Consider the following 8,530-nt stretch of genomic DNA (forward strand, 5'->3'; position numbering starts at 1 on the left):
GAAAGTGTGGTGTCCTGGAGGCCAAGGCACAAACATGTGTCAAGAACTGAATGTTCTACAGCATCAAACTCTGCTTCCACAATGCAAAGCTGACCCTGGGTTTGCAATATGGAGGTCCTCATATGGAGGTCCAATATGGAGGTCCAATGTGGAGGTCGTCATATGGAGGTCCAATGTGGAGGTCGTCATTTGGAGGTCCAATGTGGAGGTCGTCATATGGATGTCCAATGTGGAGCTCCTTGTTGGCCTTGTCGGAAGCAGTGTTTGTGGATCAGATTTCCCTGGGCTGAGGAATAAGTGGGAGGTGAGAAGTGATGACAGTGAATGTAGATGAGACTCTAGAAGTGGCAACCATCTCCCCTGCCCAAGGAGGCATCCTCTGACCATCCCATTTAATGCTGCAATCCGCTCTCCCCTCACCCACCCATCCCCCTTTCTCAGTTCGACTCCTTTTTTTCCATAGCACTTACCCCTTCCAAAATACTGTAAGCATTTTATCCTTTCCCAATTTATTACGTTCCTTGTTGATCACGTGTCTCCCTTTTGAGACCGTAAGAGTCCCGAAGGCAGAGACCCTCATCTGTTTTGTTCACTCATTCATCCTAAGTGCCTAGACTAAAGGCTTGGCACCCAGCAAGTGTTCAAAACATTGGTTGAATGAATGAATGAATGAACGAATGCAGGTTTTTTTTTGGAGATGGAAGCAGCCTGGTTATGTCTATCAGTTAGGGAAACTCTCCAGTATGAAATCACAGGAGAGAGAAGCGGGAATTAATGACTCACGGGCTCAGAAACGATGAGTTTCAGAGCACGCTCAAGAGAAGGATCTGGTTTGGGGAAGTTGGGAGTGGTGACATATAAGACTGGGCGGGTAGGTTCAGGGAGTGTTGTAAACAACTCTGACCGGCTCAGAGTCAATGCCTGGGTAATGGAAATTCCAGAGTTGATGGTCTTTTTGAGCAAGGGAGTGACAGATCACTCTGGTGACTAAATCAGGGGCACTGTGTCACACAACTCAGGAGACTCCATTTGTAATCCCATAGAGCACAGCGTGAATGGCGTGCCCTGGAGCTGGGCGACATGGCTGCCCTGTGAGGAGGGGCTGGTGCTGAGAGGAGCACAGGGCCGGACTGTCCCATACGAAACTCTTGGAGACATAGTAAGTCCTGACTGGTGGGTGGCGGAAGGGACAGGTAGAAAGTGATAGAAGCCTGAGTTTTGGCCCAAGCGGAATTAACACGAATTCAGATTTGACAGCAGGGAGGAGGATGAGAGGCTCAGAAGTATTGGAAGCAAATTGTTTACGGGAAGACCTTCAGACCAGGGACCGGCTGCGCTGGGGAGATAATGAACTGAGGTTTTGGTAGTTGCAGTTGCTCAAGAAAGAAGGAAGTCCACTTAGATAGCATAAATTTTTTCTAAAAAAGTATGATTGCAGATAAATCCCAGACAAGACCCATAGAGGAAACTTAGTACTTACTGAAAAAAGGACAATTGGAAGAGTCTGTGGCTCTTGAAATCGATGGACGGAGGCCACCTATGTCCTATGAGAGCATCCTTTGGTGCCTTACCATTCCTGTCTGATCCGGTCCCATCCTTTCCACCCCGCTCAGTTCAACTACATTCTAGTCCATTCAACAGACATTAATTGAGCATCTGTAACTCCTCAGCATCAGAGATAAGAAATAAGTGGTATGGTCCCTGCTCCTGACTGGCTGTCAGGCTAACAAGGGAGAGAGAAATGCAAGCAGCTGCAATGAACGTGGAAGATGCTAAAATGGAGGTTCCGCAGGGAACTGAGAAGGGGCAGAGGCAGGAGAAGGTTGGGACGGTTAGGATTCCTTCTCTGGCCGAGTTTCCTATGAAGATGAGGCAATGTCGAGCTTTCCTTGGTTCTCTTTTTTCCCAAAGTCCCAGGAGCTGGATTGTGCAGGGAGTTTGGGACGGGGGAGGGTAAAGAAAGCTCAGGATTCCACATTTGCTCCTGCAAGCCTTCAGTGTGCTCAGAGTCATAAGAGTTAGTGTTAGCCTCAACTCAACCGTTAACAGGCTGTGATCTTGGGGTGTCACTCACTGCCTGTGAGCCTGGAAGTGGGGGTGTGGGCCCAGTCTCATGTGGAGGGCCTCTTGACTGCCTGGCGCCCTCCTTAGCTAGCCAGGTCAATAAGTAGACCCCAGGGACGGTAAGTCCAAGGGCAAAAGTCCTCACCTCCAGGAAGGCTACCCAGATTTCCCTTTTCCTCTGCCCAGCAAGACCCTCCATAAACTCTGAGATCCAGCTATGGGGGTGCCTCCTCTGCGGAGCCTCCTCTGACCTCCCAGGAGATGAGTCCTCAGCTTCCACCGTGAGTGGGGGGTCCTCACAGTGCGTGGGCGGGAGAGGTTTGCACACCGCCCTCCCTAGACTGTGAACTCCGTGTGGTCAAGCACCGGGTTTTACTCATCTTCGTGTTCCACACAGCAGGTGCTCGATGCTTATTGAATAGAGGAATAAATGAATAAATGTCAAAATTTTATATCCTTCATGACCCAGAGCCAACGTCACTGCCCTTGGAAGCCCTTCCTTGCCTCCCTGGGTGGAAGTCATCTCTCTTTTCCTCGTATTCTCAGGGATGCTCTTTGAATATCTAAAACGGGGGCTGGCAAACTTTGTCTATAAAGCACAAGATAGTAAATACGGCTTTGCAGGCCATATGGTCTCTGTTTCAACGACTCGACTTTACCATTTACCGCAAAAATTCAGTGCAGCCGTAGACAAAATATGAACGAAGGAGAGTGGCTGTGTTCCTATAAAACTATTTATGGACACTGAAATTTGAATTTCATGTAATTCCCAAATGTCACAAAATATTATTTTTCTTTTGATTTTTTTCCAACCGTTTAAAAATTTAAAACCATTTCTAGCTCACAGGCTGAACAAAATCAGGCTGCAATCCATATTTGGCCTCAAGGCCATTTTGTACCAACGCCTGCTATAGAACTTATTAAGATCTGCTTGCTAACAGGCTTATTTAGGTCTCTCCTATTATTCCATAAAAAGAGGGGACTAATTAAGAACATGGTCTTTGGAGACGGATGGGCCTGTATTCAAATCCTGATTCCAGTCTCCCTCCCTTCCTGAAGTCCGCAGGCAGAGCTGATGAGGACAAGAAGGCAGCCAGGATCCACCAAGGAGGATGTCATCCTTTCTAGGGTAACAGAGTACCAAAAACTGGCTGCTCGAAGCAACAGAAGTGTATCGTCTCACAGTTGTGGAGCCTAGAAGTTCAAAGCAAGGTGTCAGCAGGCCTCTTCTAGCTTCCGGTGATCGCCGGCCATCCCTGGTCATCCTTGGCCTGTGCATATCACTCCAACTACACGGCCTGCGTGTCGGCACATCTTCTTCCCCCTGTGCGCGTCTCTGGGTCCAAATTCCCCTTTTATAAAGGCACCAGTCATACTGGATCAGGGCCCACCCTAATGACCTCGTTCTACCTGATTGCTTCTGTAAAGACTGTATTTCCAAGTGAGGTCACATTCTCAAGTACGGGGTGTTAGGAATTCAATGTGTCTTTCTTGAGGGGCACGATTGGACCCCGTAATAGCGGGTGTCAGAGCAGGGAAGCAGCCCAGCAGGGAGGCAGGCTGCAGGTGGGCGGGGGAGCAATGAAGCACGAATGCCGGGGACCGTGGTCTGGTTTCTCACGGCCAAGAAGGGAAGTGCAGATACATCAGGGAGAAAGCCAGAATGAACCCTGCGGTGTGGGACTGGAATTGGGGAGTGTCAGTGTGAACTTATGGTTTTCAAAATGATAGATATAGAAATAAATATAGCTATAAATATGTGTGTTCATTCATGCGTGCATGCGTTCATTCATTTCCTGGCTCTGTCCACCGAGAGGGCCTGAGGGCAGTGACACCCCAGCAGCAGCGAGCTCTAAATACCATTCTCCACTTTTCAGGCTGAGGTCCTTGGAGAAGTGAGTGAAGCTGGGGTCGGAGAAGTCCAAGATGAGACGGGAGTATCTTATGGTGCCTGAAAATCAGGAAAGTCTTAAAGAATGGAGGGAATATGTCAGAAGGACACGGGAACCAGTCTGAAGGAGCTCTCCTGGCCAAATCTGGGATGACTGAAACATCCAGACACATAATGATAGCAATTGATTGTAATCCATTTAGTAAAATAGGTTAAATAAGCGAGTAAAACATGGCGAGGGAAAAAAAAGCTCTTCCTTCCAGTAGAATGCCAGTTAACAAATGTAGAAGGAATGATGCAATTAGAAAGTCACCATTCGGCAACCATCACAATAATATTTAATTTGGTTAAGGAACATCATTGGCTGCTAAATCAGTGAGTGGGACGATGGATGGTGTTTTACATAGTCTCCAAGTCTCTCTCCACAAAATACTCATTACAAAAGGGGGGGAGGTAAGTTTATGATGGAGACACTTGGCTGATGCCATCTTAATCCAGTGATCAGAGTGAATGCCACCAGTAAAGGGACAAATTGAAATTGAAACTTCATAAGACGCACCGGGAAGAATCCAGCATCACTTCTATGTTATTCTGGCAAAAAATGCACAGTGTGGGTCTAATCATGAGGAAACGTCAGACGAACCCAAATCGAGAGACTTTCTGCAAAGCGCCCGGTCTTCAGGCTTCAAAGGGGTCGAGGAGAACTGAGGCGAATGTTCCAGATTGAAGGAGGCTGGAGAGAGGTCACCATGAAACGCGATGTGTGGTTCTGGACTGGATCCTTTGCCATAAAAGACAGCACTGAGACAAGGATGGAAACGCGAATGGGGTGTACACGTAAAGGGCATATGGGGGTTCTTTGGACCATTCTTAACACTTTCCACATTTTGGAATTATTTCGGAATACAAGGAAAAAGGGAAAAATGCAGTGTTGCCATAGACCAGCTATGTGACTTTCGACAAGTTATTTCACCTTCGATGCCTCAGTTTCTTCATCTGTAAGGTGAAAATAATTAACAACTCCCTGAAGGACATGGTGAGGAGAAGAAGAGATCGTGTGAGTGAAGCTCAGGGTTCGGGGTCTGGCCGTAGTGTCAATGCTCAATCCGTGGTCGTTACTCCTATTACGTTTTGTCGATATTTTACTGTATTCCATGGAATCTAAGATGTCACCAATTGTAAGACGTTATTATTTTATATGCCACTGGGGAAATAAAAATATTCCCAATTAAACTGACAAAGTGATTCTTCTCATTTAGAATTTTTAATCCTTATTAAGAGCTCTTTTAGACACATAAATGTAGGGGTTTTTTTATCCTACCTCGTTCTATTGATTATATAAGAAGGAAATTAGAGGCAAACTGAACTGGTTGACGTGTGCCTAAAACTTCTCACGTTTGGTTCCTGGTGCTCCTGAGCGTTTCATTCAGAATGTGTGTGTCTTTGCTTTTCCACCCAACAGCATCCTCTGTGCCATCGAGGGCATCGGCGACACAGCATGACTTCTGTGAATGCTCCACTGTCATCTCTGGAATTTTCTTCCCAGCCACGACCACCCACCATTCTGTGTGTATTCAGACTTGTTACATGAGGACAATGAAGGCAGAAAGGCAGAAAGAAAAGCTAGGGGGAAGGAGGTTAGGACAGACAGTGAGGACAAATTTCGCCTCTTTCTTACACATTTGTTTTATAGCGGGCATCTGATTATTCCAGTATCTTTGTTTCTTGAGACTCTATATCTATGGTCTGTTGTTTCTGTTTCCTCTCTCCGTGGCGGCTCCTTTACTCGTGAGCCTGGTGATTGATGCTTTCGGCTTGTAGATGGGAAATTGAGAACGCTCCCTCCAGAGAGATTTGCACTCGTTTGTGCTGAGGCGGCAACACCGCTGCTCTGGACTCGATTTCAGTCCCATCCAGGGCCCTGAGTTCACGGCGAGAATCTCGACTTCGACTGCCCGTGTTCTTGGGCGCCCACGGCTTCCATTTCAGATGGTCAGGAACAGCATTTGCGCTGAGAGCAAATTCGACATCACGTTTCCTGTTTCGCCTCACTATTTCTGTTGATTTTATTTTTTGCTTTCGGCTTTTGTTTGAAAAGAAGGGATGGCCGTGAGAATTCCTTCACCTCTTGCGAGTCCAGCAAGGCGTTTAAAGACTAAGCTGATCTGGGATCTGGGGGTTTTGTAGTAAAGGGGGCTCTCGGAGGCTCCAGGTTGTCACGCCAACTGAAGTGACAGATCTCGCCCTGTCTCAGGGCCCTTGACTCACTGCGGGAAGTCACTGTGGGGCGGCAGAGGCTGACCTAACATTCTTTTGATCCCATGCAGGTGGTGAGCAGGGGCCTTGGGGGCCTTCCCCCCGATTTCTGCAGGGTGTTACCTCGCCCCTCAGCTGGCTTCTCTCCACTCCAAGGGTATTTCTGTTGGGGTTATTGACTCACCCTCTTTCTCAGTATTGCTTCTGACTGAAGGGGCAGAGAAGCACCCTGTGCCGGCCTGCCAGCCTCTTCTGTGACTCCCCTCGCACTCGCACTGTAAAATCGAGAGCACAAGTTCACTTCCATGCCCTCGACTGCTTGCTTTAGCTGCTGCTGGTACATTTTTGTGCAATTTTCGTAACAGATTTTTGTCTTCATTTTGATTAGTACCTGACAGAGATAGTCTATGACTTTGCTGCACTCTCGCATTTAATCTGGAAGCCGAAAATCTGTGTTTTTAACAGCACCTCCGAAGTTGCAGTCGGTTGTTGGGCCAGAATTTCAGAGTCAGGTACGGGGTCACCCCCCGTATGACCAAGTGTGTGTGATTGAGTCAGAATGGACAAGCAGAACAGAGAGGCTTGTGGACAATCCTGGAATCAGAAAGGCTTTGCCGATCACTTTCTTTAATTGAAGCCCTTAAGATGCAACCAAGTATAGGGCGATGCCGTACAAGTGAGTTCAAAACCAGGCACCATTCAGTACAGCCGCTCCTCAAAAATTTAAACAGAAGCACCACGTGATCGTCAATTCCAGTCCTGGATGCATTCTCAAAAGAAGCAGAAGCAGGGACTTAGACAATTGTGCACCAGTGTTCATAGCAGCGTTATTCACAGTATCTGAAAAGTGGAAACAACCAGAATGTCCATCCACAGATGAATGGGTAAACACACTGTGGTATGTCCATTCAATGGAACCTTGTTCAGTCTTAAAAAGAAGGAAATTCTGACCCAGGCTACCAGGTGGATGAACGTGAAGACACTATGGTAAGCGAAATCAGCCAGTCACGAAAGGACAGCTGGCGTCTGATTCCACTTACGTGAGGCATTTAGAACGGTCACATTCATAGAGACAGAAAGTAGGGTGATGGTTGCCAGGGACCGGGTGGAGGTGGGAATGGGGAATGAATGGGTACAGACTTTCTGTCCAGGATGATGGAAAAATTCTGGAGATGGTCAGTGGTGATGGCTGCACGGCAATGTGAATATACGTAATGCCACTGAACTGGACGCTTACAAGTGGTAAAAATAGCAAATTTTATGTTGTGTGTATTTTACCACAATTTTAAAAAACGGACGTAACTAATTTACAGTGAAAGAAATCAGAGTAGTGGTTACCTTCGAGAGATGGGGAGGGGACACAACGGTGGTTATATGGGTGTGTTGATGTATCAATATTCTCTGCTGTACACTTAGGATTTGTGCACTTTAAAGCGTGGAAATTTAAATAATTTAAAATGCAAACACAGTAGAGAATTTTTTTTAATTAAATGAGCAAAACTTCATCAGTCCCAGACAGAGAGGACCTAGGCTCCACGACAAGGCAGTTGTGCAAGAGGCACAGAGCTGAGACAGCAAGCTTCTCTCAGACTAGACTGGATGCACGCCTCCTCCACCCCCTCATCAGGACCACACTGGGGAGCCACGTGCCGTCTCCCCCGTGGGATCGCTCACCCACATCAAAGGCGCCCCTCAGGAAGGTAAGTAAGCTTTTGTCTTGCTTGACTTGCTCTTGTTGCTTGCTTGTTCGTTTTCACATCTTTGGCAACTTTATTTTTTAAAGTCGAACAGGGTCAAATTCTGATATTCCATTTCAGGCCGCCTCACTGCTGGGTCCTCGTCACACCTCCTGGCAGTCCTGGTCACACGGGGAGCCCCGAGGCTGAGGTGCTTCCTTGCCCACCTGACGAAGGGGGATGACCGCTGCACTGGGAGGGGGAGCCGAGCTGCCAGGCGTGGGAGCAGCCAGTTATAGCAACAAGCCCAAACCTGGGAGAGGTAAGCCTTGCTCACTCGCTGCCGTGGGATAAGCCGAGTGCAAAACCCAGAGAGAGTGCTGACACCCCGTCCCCCCTGTGCCCCCTAGAACAGAGTATCTGCTGAGGGTCAGGGGGGCCCTCGGCACAGCACGTCAGCACAGACGTGGGTCCTGTCACTGTGTGAGAGCTGTCTTATGGACTCTCGGGTGGGGAGAGGGTGGGGTGGCTGGGAGTGGGGAAGTACAGGGAGCTGAGTCAGAGAGGGCAAAGGTGTCTTCAGGGGTCCCCTCCTTCCACCATAAGGAGGCCTCGGTGGAGGCACCTGAAGAAGGCCTCTGCC

At 48.1% G+C, this 8,530-nt stretch overlaps 1 long non-coding RNA gene across 1 annotated transcript; it reads left to right on the plus strand.

Moving 5' to 3' along the window:
- The first annotated feature begins 1,005 nt into the window (after nt 1-1,005).
- On the plus strand, nt 1,006-5,188 carry LOC138921268 (uncharacterized). Its single transcript, XR_011433704.1, has 2 exons — nt 1,006-1,159; nt 3,124-5,188. It is a non-coding gene; the product is annotated as an uncharacterized lncRNA (long non-coding RNA).
- Nucleotides 5,189-8,530: the final 3,342 nt, after the last annotated feature.

Source organism: Equus caballus, chromosome 28, assembly GCF_041296265.1.
Source record: "Equus caballus isolate H_3958 breed thoroughbred chromosome 28, TB-T2T, whole genome shotgun sequence".
In the NCBI taxonomy this organism is placed as follows: domain Eukaryota; kingdom Metazoa; phylum Chordata; class Mammalia; order Perissodactyla; family Equidae; genus Equus; species Equus caballus.